The sequence below is a fragment of the Homalodisca vitripennis genome, chromosome X (assembly GCF_021130785.1).
Source record: "Homalodisca vitripennis isolate AUS2020 chromosome X, UT_GWSS_2.1, whole genome shotgun sequence".
Taxonomy (NCBI): domain Eukaryota; kingdom Metazoa; phylum Arthropoda; class Insecta; order Hemiptera; family Cicadellidae; genus Homalodisca; species Homalodisca vitripennis.
The window spans coordinates 87,976,660-87,992,090 of NC_060215.1; the positions used below are offsets into that span (position 1 = coordinate 87,976,660).

The following is a 15,431-nucleotide window of genomic DNA, read 5'->3' on the forward strand; positions in this document are numbered from 1 at the left end:
CTCCAAGATTGCGGAAGTCTAGTTCTCTAGTTTAGTATTTGTTCTTCTTTAAAAAAATCAGAGATTCAGGAAATGCTACTTAGTGAACAGACTTTCAACGTCAAAGCTAACTAGCCTTTTGGTCCTAGCCAGTTTCCATGCTTTTGAGCACTCGACGAAGATCTTAGAGTTTTTAATTAACACGTGAGTTTGACATGAAAGTGGTGTCAGTATGCCCATTTGATAATTATTCCATACACGTTGAGTTCCTGAAAATATTTATTGGCTAAAGAAGAATGTTAAATTTGTGAATTTTCGCGGGACTACATTTGCATGAGACTTTAGTTTAGTGAAATGTTAATTTTTATCTAAACTAATCTTAAAATCTTGATAACTTTTAAAGAGATATTGAAGATACTGGGTTTAATTTACAATAAATAAACTTTTTATCTTCAACTGTTTATCTGAATATACTAAGCTATTTTTTTATAACACAGCTGTGGCGAAAATGGCAGGAGTGGATTTAACGATTGACTTCTCCCATGGACCAATTAATTGCAACCTTTGCACACGTAATATTAATGGTCTTTTACTGTAGCAAAGTACATGTAACTTCAGCTAGTGTTACTTCTGAAATACATTATATTTTCTTTTCTATTAAATTACAACAATATTTAAGTTGAAATTAAATCTTTTCTCTTAAATAATCTCAAAGGATAAACTTAAAGAGATTATCTTTAACTTGAAGTTCTTCTTTATATTATAGTTTTCAAGGATCTTCAATATACTAATTAGAGATAATTTTATATCCTATTTTCATATTAATATTATAAATTCGAAAGTGCAAGTATGTTATTTTTGTTTTGCTTTCACGCATAAACTATTCAACGGATTGCACTGAAATTATACATAGACACTCTTACGTTCCCTGGCATGAATATAGGCCTATACTATTTTCGAAACTCCCTCCTAGAGACGCCTATTAAGAGGTATTTTTTCCCAGACTACAGTTCAAAAAACAAGACCTTATTGACTACAACTATATAAATAAATATTACTGAAATGTTGCATAAACTTACCAAGGGTTTTTCTCTTATACCGGGAGTTGATGTTTTTGAGCGCAGTGGAGTTCTCAGTTTTAAGTATGTATGTATATTTTTCTTCATCATGACAACAAGGCAAAATCAACTATAGCCGTGGAAATATTTTAGACCGAAAGAAGTTTGTAAAAGACGGAAGTTGACCCTATTTGAAAGAAGTAGTAGTATCAGTCTTTAGTGTTTACATATATTCTTTTTATCAGGACATTTGTGGCAAATTCTTCTGGGGCACTGGAAATATCTTTGACTAGAATATAAAGCTACTTTACAGGAGATGCTTTCCTAGATCTACACACATACACATATTGAGTCGAACATATATATAATTGCGTTTGAAGCTGCAGGTATCGGCTAGTGCTATAAATAATCTTTAAATTTTCCATGTTTGATAACATTTTAAAAATGCATATTAGGTTAAATTCCATTCAAATTTCTAGTTAAATTACCTTAAACTCTTATTATTTAATATACAATAACAGTAAAGTTTGTAATAAAGTCCTTCTTAATCGATAATCTTTAATATTGTTTTAGATGTATTTTTCGGTATTACTGGTATGGCAAATGTTAGAATCTGTATCTAGCAGTTTTTTATTATTTATACGTTGAAGAATAATATCGTTAATATATGAAACTCTAACTTTTTATGATAACTCCTTATTGTTTGTTATATTACAAAACATGTATTTTAATGTACACGTATTGAAATTAATATAGATTAAACTTTTTGATCACAATATCGGACTATGATCTTAGAAAATTTTTAATATACTTATCAAATAGTACCTATTATGTTATAGTAATTTAAAAAGCTAGTAATAATAAGTAAGAATAGAACAAATTCAATGTTATCAAATAAATTAAACAAGTTTATTTTCAGATCTATGCAAATCTCTCAGTGATATCCAGGTTTATAACATTATGATAAACATCTGCAACATTTTAAATTTTTTTCTGTTTTGTTTGGAAACTTAAAAAAATATTTAGCAAAAATTGTATTCAGAACATATTCAGATTAATCATTCGCTTTATTTGTGGTATGTCAATATTATTTTCAGCATCGTGGATTTCTGACGTACTCATACGAAACACGTTATGACTTACACCATAATTTCATCATTACATTACATTTTTATTGGTTAACGTAAAATTAAGAAGCAATACTTCTTTAGGTATGGCTGCATATATATCTACATAACTTTTGTTCAGTTGTATCAACTATATTACTAAAAGGGAGCTATATAAATATATATGTAATTGTAGTTAAAAATAAAGCTTGAGGAATTTTAAATTTGAAAAAATGTGTTACATGCAATTTGATATCATATTGATTATATTATTAATTCTTAAGTATTCAAGTTGCCAAAACGCTTAACTGCTTGTTGGCTAAAATGTGCACTTGTCTTTCCAATAAAGAAACAATTAAATTAGATTTTTAATTGCGCTAGATAATTTTTTATCTTGTATACAATAATCTTTATTCTAATAACAAAGGTGTTATTCATTAAATAGTGTTAACTTTGCTGTAAACAGTATTTTTTTTAAATGTCATGATATTCAAAATTTTCTTACAGTTGAGAAAAACTTAGTTTTCTAATTTTTTAGCTCCTGTAAGCTTCTATATCTCAACTTGACAACTCTCTGAAAGTCAACAGCGAGAAGAGCTACTGAGTAAAATGCTTTCAAAAAGATTACTTGAAAACTCAACTAAATCTTCTGTCAACAGGAAAATATGTGGGAATGAATTCGATACCTTGTCTTATTTCAATATTAATTCGATGGCATTTGGTGCCAATTGTATAGTCAGTAAAGAATTAAGCAAAATGTAACCTTTTCAGAAGAACGTGCTCAAAATAAATGTCTGTTTATGTAACAAATAATACATACTAAATGTATTTGATGATAAATACTATTAATTTTTGATTCGTTAAAAATAATAATATTTAAATGCATTTGTTAATGCTTATTTATATATTCCACTGATTTATCACAGGCCAAACGGGTAGGAAAGAGGAAAGTCACTGTTGACTGAATAACATTCATGACTTATAAGCCCAACACCGTTATATTTTAATATTTTTTAACATCTTACATGGGGACACGATTTACCCTGCCATGGAGAATATTAGGATTTATCCTAATATAAAATTAGTGTTGATTAAAAGCGCAGGTTTTATAAAATTAATTAAAACTGACATCCTAAAACACTGCACTGGTGATCTCCTTAATTTAGTTTAATAATAACAATGTTAAACCCCATACACATTTAATTCTTTATTTATATTTTTAAAATAAGGGCAGATGTCCCATTATAAATATAATTGTATATATTTAATAAAACTGTTTGGTACTCAGTTGTTTTTAGCCGAATTTTGTTGAAACAAAGAAATAAACCAGTTAATTATGTTAGTGTAATTTTGTAATATTTCTTACATATTTATATATATTTAGTCCACGCTAAACTATTACTAAAAATACAGTTTACATTTTTCTAGTTATTTAGTATACTGTTTTAAGCCTTTTTGTATCTTTTAAAAATAAAAAGTACTAAGCGTTTCGTTAGCGCATACATTATTTTTAAAGGTTTTTTTACTACCGGCACCTTAACCATAAAAGTCAAATTATTATCACTGGATTTCCTGAAAACTAAGGAGAGTTATAAATCCCCAGATTCCTGAGAAGCCAGTCTATAAAATCTTCATTATCTCCCACAACATTTGCGTGGATACGTAACTGACTGTCTAGAATAAATTACCGTTATTAAATTTTTCCTCTTCATTTCTTAGTTTACAGTTTCACATGAATCCTTATTGTTCGTAAATAAATGACTCAAAGTAAGCACAACAAACAAGTTTTAGAATGACAACTCCAATATTCTCCTATTATTTTGCACCCAATAAATATATTTTAGTAGAAAGTATATGCTCCGAATAACATTTAAACGATTTTATTTTATTTTATAGTTATAGTTTAACTTCCTTTCATTTTTTTAACCTTTTTGGATCTTTTCAGCCGTAGGTTCGCTGGTTAAGTGTTAGAGAGGACTTCTTAACCTAACATCGCCTGGTAAAATTAGATATCTTTACTTTGCTTTTCTTTTGATTTATCAGGGTAATAGTGTTACGGTCTGCTGTAGCTTAGGTGTATCAGTAACGTTCAACGTTTTGACTGTTAGAGTTGGTTAAACCAAGAATATTTCACATTTTAAAGGTTCGCTTCGATAGTTCTGTTTTGAAAAAGTTATTACAGGAAGACTGAGCGTGTCACTGACCGCTGACAGACTGAAAATCAGCACTGTGCTGGTACCGACAACAAGGCAATCAATACAATCGTCAACAGGCGCTCGACAATAGATCACCTTCTCGACAACTTATACAGAGTCTAGTGTGTTATTGAACGTTCAAGGAACGCGTTGTGGTGGTAGGGCTGCGGGGAGTGGGGAGCGGGGTAGGTTTAGGGGTGGGGTGGGAGTCAGGGCGGAATCGATCCCCGGGCACACGCCGGCGTCCTCCTTCTGCCCAGTGCCGAGTACCCAGTACCAGTACCCAGTCTGAGTCGTGTCTCTGTGCCTCTCGCTTTGGTCTGGTACCGCCTCCGCCAGTTCCCGGTCAGGTGTCAGACATCCGGTCAGGTAAGTGTGGTGCACGTAAAACTTAATATCCACCCATTCAGTATTCTTGTTTACGTGACTATTTCACTTAATACAGGATTTACATTATAAGCCACGAATCAAATATAAAAAATAGCATTGGTGATCGCTGGCCCTTCTGCGTTTTATGGTGTCAGATTTTGGAACAGTAACTTCATATTATGTTTAACAGAAAAAGTAACAGTTTTTGTATGTGACTTATACAATTTTATTTCAATATAATAGATTCCAAAGTGTTGTGAACAATTTTTAGTTTACCAATGTATTGCTATAAATAATTGAAAGTGTGTAATGTAATTCAATATCGTTGAACTAACATCAGTAACAAAAAGTAGGTACAATAATGTAAACTGGACATGTAATTAAGTAGCGGTATTTAACTGAATGTTCTAGATACCCATAGTGTTCATCGATACTAGTAGTTGTAATCTTAGCTGTTGGTTTCATACCAATTATACAGAGAGGTTTTGAGATTTACATTTACTTCCCAAATTTATTTGTTATATTAACGAAAATTATTACATTTTTAGAATAACTTCAATATTATGATCTAAGGACGAATAGTTTCGCTGTTTTCATTTAATAAAATTATACAAGGTTTTAGGCCAGAGAGGTGTCGACCAGCCAGAATACACAGTAGAGCTCTAGCTTGTCGACACTCAATAATGTAATAAAGTGGAGGCAGCTGCCCCTACCCGCTACCCGCTACCCGCTTCCTACTACCCTCTACCCACAGGTCGGACAAATAGACAGAGACCAAACCACGATTCACGAAGTATCTTTCAACTCCACAACAAGACATAATAACAGCACTTGGAATCTTCACCACGTCGATATTTATCGTTATAATAGGCCAAACGTTCAATATAGATACAACTAGGCAATCTGTTACTTCAATCCCGTAGCTATTGAACGTTGATATCAACATATATAAATACCCAATCGAGAAATCGAGAATTTTTGCTGTTGATTCATAATTTATTTTCAATGACACTATTTAAAGTGCTAATCGTCTAGAAAGACAAAGATCTGCATTGTTTTTCGGATTAACTTCGTATACATAAGTAGTGTAAAATATGAAGCGTAATCATAAATAGGTTATCACTTAAATGTAAATAAAAAAAGCAACATATCATTGGCAGACACTATTAGTATGTAATAATACCAATATAACAAATGTATGTATATACTGTTTGGCATGTTTACACGAACATTAATTATTTTTAAGAATATAATGTAACATCGCCTGAATTTAAATTAAGTTTTTCTTTCTTTTTAAACGCTTTATGAAATTCTTTACTGACAGACCATGAGAACTATAAAAAGTTATGATAACGAAATCAAAACTTTGTTCATTTTACATAAGTTTAAAATCTTTTTTCAGTTTTTAACTTCTTATACGAGTACTGTCCATTAAAATAATAAGTAACCAGTTTTAAAGTTTCCAACACTTTATAAAAAGGAGCATGTGATATTATAAACTGAGGATTTGATGTGTAGGACATACTGCATTACAATTGTGAAGCAGTTTTACTATCATATTTTGCGATTCAAGATAGTTTCAGTTTTAGACATGTATGATTAATAAGGCTTCACGTTTTGTTAATGATATAGTGTGTTTGGTCTCAGTCTCTAACCTTTTATTCCAACATCCATAATACCTTAAACCGAAAAAGAAAGCAAGGTGATACAAACATATGTCTTGTAATAGTTATTATTTGAATATGCGCTTTTGCACAAAACAATGTGTAAAGAAGTTAAGGTAAAACAATTGTGCAAAATTTTTCCTTGTCATTACGGACCTTCATAATGTGTCAAATTGAATTTGATATCAAACATGATGGTCTCATTAGTTTTTAAATTGTGTGCGTTATAAATTTAATTATTTTGAGCTATGGTATAGCATTTAATACCCAGTAATTTCCGAAATATTCAGAGCGTACTTTGCGGTTACTTTGTTAGTGAATGCAAAATTGTGAATGGAGAAATATACACGCGATTTTCGGCCAATAATAGAAATACGGCATAGGTAAATAATTTCTCTTTCACTTCACTTTAACGAAATCTTTCTTTATCATCGTGGTTTTAATGCTAATTCTTACAATATTCTTCATTAAAAATCAGCATTTAAATGTACCACATTCCTTTCAAAAGGAAAACTAAAATTAGTAACTTTTCATTATACTATTACGACCAAATGAATCCAACAAAAAGTTAACTTAGCTGTTACTAAGATGACATATAAATGAAACAAAATCAGCTCTTTCGCAGTTTCAATTATTAACAAAGCACATTAAGAACTTCAAACTCCCCTCCAACTCATCATCAATCAGCCCCGGAAACTGAATTAAACGAAAAAATTTAAAAAAATGTTTGAACGTCAGATTCAGAGACAGTTAATTGAGTATTTCATGCAGGTAAGAGTCATGGTTCCATAGTAGGATTGGCTCCTGAATGATTAATACAAAGTATGGAAATCAATTTGTTACAATCGTTTGCGTTTGGTTTATAATTTATCTGAAAGTGCCGATCATATTGAGCTTTTACGTATAATACTGAATTCTGTGATGTTTAAAATCTTCCTGCTCCTTATCCTAACACATGAAGAGAAATATAATATTCACTATGCATTGCAAGAAATCTATTCTGTAACAATGTTTTAACATTTATACTTTTCGTGTTAAAATCCAATTATATACTTATATTATTATAGCAATGTAATTATACCTGGTAGATAAATGGTAAAAAATACTGACATATAGTAATCAATTGAATTATTTACTAAGCATCTTTATGCATTGATCATTTTAGTTTTTTTACACGCGTTAAGTGGGTTCGTAATAGAAAAAGATAGGCTCATAGAAATTCAATCGAATCACATTTTCTCTTAATAATGATTTTAATAATCAAATATATCTTATGGAAGCAATCTATTTTTGCATATTATCTAAACGTTTTATTAAACTTTATTGCAACGAGAAAAGGAGGAAACTAAAGTTTCACTGTTACTGGTCGGCATTTAGTGAACATCTCCTTTAACTCCGTTAGTTAGTTCCAAATACGTGCTGAGATGCAGTGGGAATAAATGGGTTCTGTCAATTGTTTGATTACCACATCGCAAAACTCGTTATTTATTTCCGTAATTTCTTTTATTCCATTTAAATTTAAAATCTTCCTTGTATACGTAAAATAATACAGCCGTAAGAATATTTTTGTACATAATATATAAAAAAGTTACGAAACTAAAATAATTTTTAATTTACTATTTAGTATTTAACTATAAAAGATTGTGTCCGGTTAAAAATGTTTGCATTTAGTTCTACTTTACTCCAGTTTGCGTATAGTTAGTAAAATACAACTTGGTTAACAATCTGTGAGCGTTTAGGACAGAAAAACTTTTCTTTATATTAAGCTCTAGTACTGAAATGAATACAAAATAAGAAAGTAATCTCCTTATAACATATTATATTTTTTAAATTACTGTGAAATAAGTATGAAATACTATATAATACGTTTCATTGAAAAATAAAACTTTCATAATAAAATAGGATAATAATTAAATTATAAACCCAGGCTTACTAGATAAATTTAAAAATACTTACTTCAAAATCACGTTAATTTATTTCATTTTAGATTCATGGGGGGAAATAAGTTTCGCCAATTTTGTAGTTTTTGTGCTTCTGAGTTAAACTTTGCCAAAATATTTGCAGTACGTATATTATCTTGTTTTATTCTGTTTTTATGTCCTTTGTAGTTGGATTTGAAATGTCTTTGTCGTGTAAAAAACAACTTGGCACTGGAATTTTAGAGGATTGAAAGCAAATTTATTTTTAGTATTGAATTCATAGAAAACTATATCAATATAAATCGTCAAACTTAATTAACTTAGCATACCCTTTCTACAGCGTGAACTGCCTCAAAAACACTAGCGTAGGAATGTAACACTCTACTATGTACCGTACCATCCCACAACCAGCGTCTCCCATAAACTCATTAACTATGTAATTAAATATTTAGGTAATATTACATTTCTCTAACAATAATCCCGTATAGTCAATCTACAATCTGGGCTACAATGTAAAATGCTGTATTGCGCGAGATTTCATAATATTATTATTTTCCATGATGCACGGATCACACAATCAAATTTTCAACTATTGAAATGTTTAAAACTGTATGAACATGTTAGATATTATCACACATTTCAATTATCCAATATTAACCTAGTTTGCTCTTTTCATCAACACACCATTGTTGCAACATACCGGGTCTGGTAAACACTGGTTCACACCATTATAATTACATTTCCTCTTTCGATTGATACTGCTACTATATTGAAACAAGAGATTATTCTCATGAATGAATCCTATTCAACTTCATCGAATAGACTTCCACGGTAGCTACGATATTTGTGAACTCATTCAATATAATGAAATATTGTTTATCTTGTTACTGTATTTTCTTTTTCACCGTAATTATAGCCCAACAATAGTTTAAAATTCACTATATTAACACTAAAATATTGTAACACTTTGGTGTACGTCACGTGATTTGATATATTGATTTTTATTGCTTCATCGAATTGCACAACTTTCAGACTTGACGGACTCCTACATTTTTAAGCCTAATGTCAAAATTTACACACAAAACCTTAAGAAACCCTAAGATAGAAACGTTTAGTTATTTATATAATTGAATACAGGATATTTTTACAGGCAATATTTTAAAGTATTAAAACCTAAATATAGATCACAAACGTACTAAAATAATTACAACACGTCAGGAGAAATGATCAAACTTGACATGATTTTATGAAGCATCAAACCGTGTATAACATACGGGTTGAAAAAAACGGTTGAATTTATATCAAAGACCTTATTAGAGTAATGACCGAAGCGGAGTACAGTGGACATATTACACAGGTTATTTTACACGAGCTTAAAAAAACTGGATTTCGTTTTATATTGTAATGCAACTTTAATTTTTGTAAGCAGGTTTTTTGTGTTTAAAACTTTAATTTGTACAACAATGCAGAAACATTTCGATCCCCACAAATAAAATTAATAAAAAATTCACCATTCAAATCCTCTTACTATAACATTGAAAAGCTAGTAAACTGTTCTCAGGCACGGTACTTTGTTGATGTATTTTAGTAAGAACAAAACAAGAAGACAATATTGAACGTCTTGCGTACATTTTAAGAGAAGCGAATGGAGAATGACACATAAAGTTTCCCCACTCGAAGCAAAAGTGTCCTTCGGTGCTTCGCTTATTCCAGCTTGGCTTCACCTCGATAGTAAAATATGATTGCGAAAGGAAAATACACCAAAACTTTTTTACCCATGGTTATGAAATCGCTAATTAGATTTTGCTACACATTTATACTTGAAAATTAGGAATTATTTTGGTTTTCACTCAGAATTTGTTTAAAATATTTCGTTGGTCCTAACCTACTAAAGGAAGGTGTAGCTGCTATTTTTTTAATTTATGTACTAAATTGTTGTCTATAATTTTAGTATCTTTATTTAACTATCACAATATAACAATTATTTATTATTTTTGAATATATGTATTCAATTAAGTCATAATATTTATATATTTTTAGGCTAATAAGAGAGAAAACTTACTATCAAAATTTCGCGTATCTATAAATATTTATTCATTTTTAATCTACTTATTACTTTAGGCCATGTTTTGACAACAATTCCTGTAGAAATAACCGAAAATAGTAGGTGTACCTTTGAGAGAGAAAGAAAATAGAACTGTGTTACCAAATATAGTCGATGGTTGAATACGTTACTCTTATCTCGCTTATTATTATTTAATAATATTTAGACTATTGTATTAATGTCGATGGTTGGTAGCAACACCTTTGCATATAAAATAGAGAGTGTTATTGATTAATCAAGAAGGTTATTCACTCTATGGGACTGTTAAATTAAAGGAAAAAGTTAGTTATGTATTACACGATTATGAATTCCATAAATTATGTTTAGTATGATTAATAAGTACTCATTTCTGACCAAAGGGATAAACTTAATTCTACTTTTTGTAGCGTATGAAGTTAATTTATCTTTTATTTCTTAATATTAAAAGAAACGAAGTAATTTCATGATTGCTGTTATAAAACCGTAATACCTTTTATTTACAAACGTTAAAAAAAACAATAAAAGCCATACAATGTTCTGTAGTTATCTTTAAATATAGTAGAATTATTTTTTAACTTTTTTTGTATATAAGCCACAATGAATTAGTATTACGACTGTGCCACTCAAACCTTTTTTTAAATTTCCGAATGGTTTTTAGAGTTTTTGAGAGTGTAAAGCTTCCTGACCTGTGGTGCGGGCGTGATGCTCTTACCGAGGCAATGTGCGCCTAACCGACGACGCGTGGATATCATCAGTGTATGAAAACTACGGGATAGGTAAACAAGTGCAATATAAACTAATCGCAACACAGCTGGTAAGCTACTCTTCAACTGATGTACAACGTTCTCAACAAATGTATGTTCATCTCATTTCTTCTATTTTCATAACACAATCTCTATGTTAATCTTATTCTATCTAAATATATAGTATTGCGTGCAATATATATAATGTGTTGTATCCAATAAAAAACCGCTCCTGCGCATTAATAAAAAACAATCTAATTTAAAAAGTAAGTAACCTACATACATATCTGGTCTGGTTAGATTGTTGTATTTTACTACACGTGCACATGATATATAGTTTTGAATTAAATTCATTTAATTTCAACGCGGTGCTATCATGTAACTCCCAAAGAATTCAAAACGTATCTTTCTTTCAGTAAACCTATAACCCAACTCACTAAGATTTCTTTGTACACTTCTATTTTAATACAACAATCAAATTAATTGGTATTTTATTGGTTTTATTTTATTAAATAGTTTTTTTTCACTTTGAGTCATCAGTACATTCTACAGAAATTGTACGAAAGGGCTGACGTTTTGATACATTTCCTGTGTGATAAACTTTGCAACTCAGAGGAAGTTATGAAACTACAATTTTAAGATCGTACTAAGAATTAGCGCATATTAAGAAGTAGACGCGCTCGGATTTAAGCCTGAAGATGATGGCTTACATATTATATAGTGGTCAGACTTTCGGTATATAAACATTTGGTAACCTTAAAAGTACTCTCCAGTAGTTTATACAAACATTGACAGAAGATACGTGCACAATTAAAACTGCTGCCATTAAAGCCCTAGGTATACAATAAAGTATTTTTGATATTTTTAAAATCTAAAGCAAATTTAGACATTTTAATGTTTATAATAGTAGAAACCCCCTTTTTCCTTGATTGTGTTTTGCCAAAAATTTACAAAATAAAAAAAGTTATATATTACTATGAATCATTATGAAAGAAACTTAACGAACGTTGAACCAATAGGCAGTGAGTGAATAACAAAACATAAAGTCACGCTTTTAAATGAAGCAATTCAGTGGTGAGGTCACACACCATGAAAACGTAATAAAATATCTCACATTGTGTGCAAATATGTCATGTTTTATACAATCAGTTGTATCAATAAATGTTAAATTAATACTATCGTCTAAATTATTTGTTTATCCACGTTATATCAGTACTACGTAATATAATGTATTTTGCGGACATGCCAAAGATAGAACGAGTTACATTGGATCAATCACTAATTAAAGTCAATATTAGAAAATAACATCAGTTCATTGTGACTACTTACTTGTGAATCGTTGTATTTGATGTCTGAATGTTTCTTCCTTGAGTTGAGTATCAGCCTACAGATTACCTGGATTATCTGTGGAAAAAAAAATAGTAAAAAAGTTTTCATAATGATTGTTTTCACATCATTTATTTTAATGTTGAATTTAATCTTACTAATGAAGAAGCTAAAAATCTTCCAGATTACTGGATTTCTAAGCTTTCCAGCAACAGGGTCACAAAGACTGATATAGTTATTATATGACACTAAAGAAGTTTACGATTGTGCAATAATTCACGAACGAACTCTGAGGATTCACTTCAACAGATAAGTGACTTGCTGTCTTCACTTGTTTGCTCAGCAAGAAGTCAGCTAGCAATTTCGCGTTGACATTTGGACAAACCATCAAGAGTCTAATTACAGCATCTACCGCCGCCTGGAGTTCTTTAGACTTCGTTACCGTTTATTTACCTTCACTCTAAGCAAGTTATTTAATTCACCGAGGCCGTTACAAACAGATTCCAATGATTTAAAATGTGACAAATCTATAATCTCTTGTCACCTAACATTAAAGGATGTTGCTTGTACCATTACTGTAAATAAATATTGTAACCTAATGAAGAGAACTATTTTATTGACTCTATAGGTATTTTTTTGTAATTTTATTTATTCAGGGATGTAAAATTCTTGAGGTCCTAAAATAGTATGAACTACGACCATTGTAAAGAGCAACCTAACATCACATAGAACAAACTTTAAATATGCTTATAGGCTATATGTTGATTTAACCATACTTGATTGAAGTTATAGTTATTATATAATGCAATTAATATTTTAAAACCCACGGTTTTGCAATGCTTTCAAACAAGGTAGGTTTGTCTCAGAATTTAGGCTTAACTTATTTATTCAGTTGCTGAATGCTTGCCGGTGTATGCAACACACTTCTGCTGTGCATTGCAATGGCATCGTATGCTTACAATTTATAATTAAATTCACAATCTTTAATTTATGGCATCGGGTATACATTAGGAATCATTGCATAAAAACCCGAAGGGTTGTCTGAAAATAATGTAGGAAATTATTACTGAATTAGATGCTGGTATACTCAAATTTTCAACAAATTAGGTGTATAAAACAGTATAATTACGTAAATAATTTTTTCTCATTGGTTTTATTAATAAATAAGCCATTGGTACTAATAATTTTATAGTTAAAATCCATGAAAGGTCTCAGCTTAATAGTTGCCAATGTGTTGAAATGAGTCGTGAAAAGAAGTAAAACCTTTCATTTATAAGAAAATATATTCATGTGTCATAGAAGTAGTTAAATAAAGCAAAAATATTTTTTTCATCAGAAAGAGTGAGTTTTTGTGTGTTTTGCAAGCCCTTACAGGAACTAAAATATTAGAAGTGATACATGGATGGTTGTGTTTTTAATTTTTACAATATACTAAAATCTGTTACACGTAGCATTTGAATTTACACACCATTCACGAATAAAGCTACAATAATTATTTTATTTATAAGGAATTCTGAAAAATTTAGTTTATTATTTGCTCAATTATGTTAATTTATTACATTACAAATCCATGCTACAGATGCTCAAAAAACTGAAGAAAAAAAGTTTCTTTCAGACATTTAATTTGAGAGTTTTATGTTCCCACTTTGGAAAAATAATCCATTGGAAAAAAGCAAAAACCCAAACAACGACACTTTTTAGTTTGTTGGCATAATAAAATTAAAGCATACTATGATCATAAATGAAAACAATCACTGTTTTTCATTCTTTCTTATTACTGTAGAAATAATACGTAGAAGGTGCCTTTTTCCATTCTACAGCTAGAATCTTACCAAATGTGCAACTTTAAAAAGGTTTTTTGCGTTACAAAAACAATTACATAGTTATGCGTTTTATATTGTTTTTGTTATGAAATTAGTATATACAAAAACATAGTAAAATTATTTTTTTTATGTTACCGTTTTACGAGGTTATAATCCCTTAAACTTTTTAAGGTCCAAAGAACATTTTAATAGTCTTTCATTTGGGCTATTTTTAATTATTTATTGGACCTCTTAAGTCGATGAACCAAAACGTTCTTATAATTAATTAATTCCATGTAATGTTATAGGATTACTTATATTCTGTGAATGAATCTTTATTTTTGCCCAGTGGATAAGAAGAGAAGATGAACCTTTATCACCAATCTTTATTTCCATGCTGACTAGGTCAAACCCGGTTGTTGTGGAACTGCATGGGTCAGGGGAACGCTATTCGATTCGGTTTCAACGTTTTAAGGATTTTATTGTTACGGTTAGTGCCAATTGACGACGAGTGAACATCGTTTCGCTACCTTGTACAACAGACGGGTGCAAAGTAATGACTTGGATTCACAACAGTACTTCTCAAACAGTTTATTCTCGTATATTCTTTAAAAGGGGAATTATGGGATTTATAAATTACTTCGAGTAAATAAAAATTACTTATATTGATACTATTTATAGCTCGTTGCTCTAGAATTACTTTTATAAGTATATGGGAAAATATATATTATTTAAAACATATTTAAATACGTATGATACCTAGGTTAAAAAATAATTTTGGGACGAAAACCACGAGTTATCTCGTGATATGTTACGTTACATATTAAATATGTTTATTACATATGCTGTTATGTTAATCATGGCCAGTAATTTTGTTTGGAAGTTGGCTATAATGTATGTCTTTCTTTTTTATTTATGTTGACACCTGAGCTATGACACAAACAATAACATTGTAAATTTGGTTATTCATTTCTTGTAAAAGTTTCGAATTGTGGTTTTATAGTTTACATTTATTATAAAAAGGAGAACAAGAAGAAAATAGGTACTATACGACAATGCTACAAAACGAAAACAATTATAGAACAATTAAAATACAACGAATCTTTTCAAAAAATCCAGGTCAATCTTCTTCAAAGCTAGGTCTACAACATCACTTTTTTAGCTAAAGTTAAGTGACAGCTCTGACA

The 15,431-nt window shown here is 30.1% G+C and overlaps 1 protein-coding gene across 1 annotated transcript in view; it reads left to right on the forward strand.

Annotated features, from left to right (window-relative positions):
• Nucleotides 1–4,609: 4,609 nt before the first annotated feature.
• LOC124369315 (TWiK family of potassium channels protein 7-like) overlaps nucleotides 4,610–15,431 on the forward strand; it is a 73,434-nt gene continuing 62,612 nt past the window's right edge. The window contains exon 1 of the mRNA XM_046827264.1: nucleotides 4,610–4,707. The gene's annotated coding sequence lies outside the window, so the exon portion shown is untranslated. The remainder of the gene's footprint in view (nucleotides 4,708–15,431) is intronic.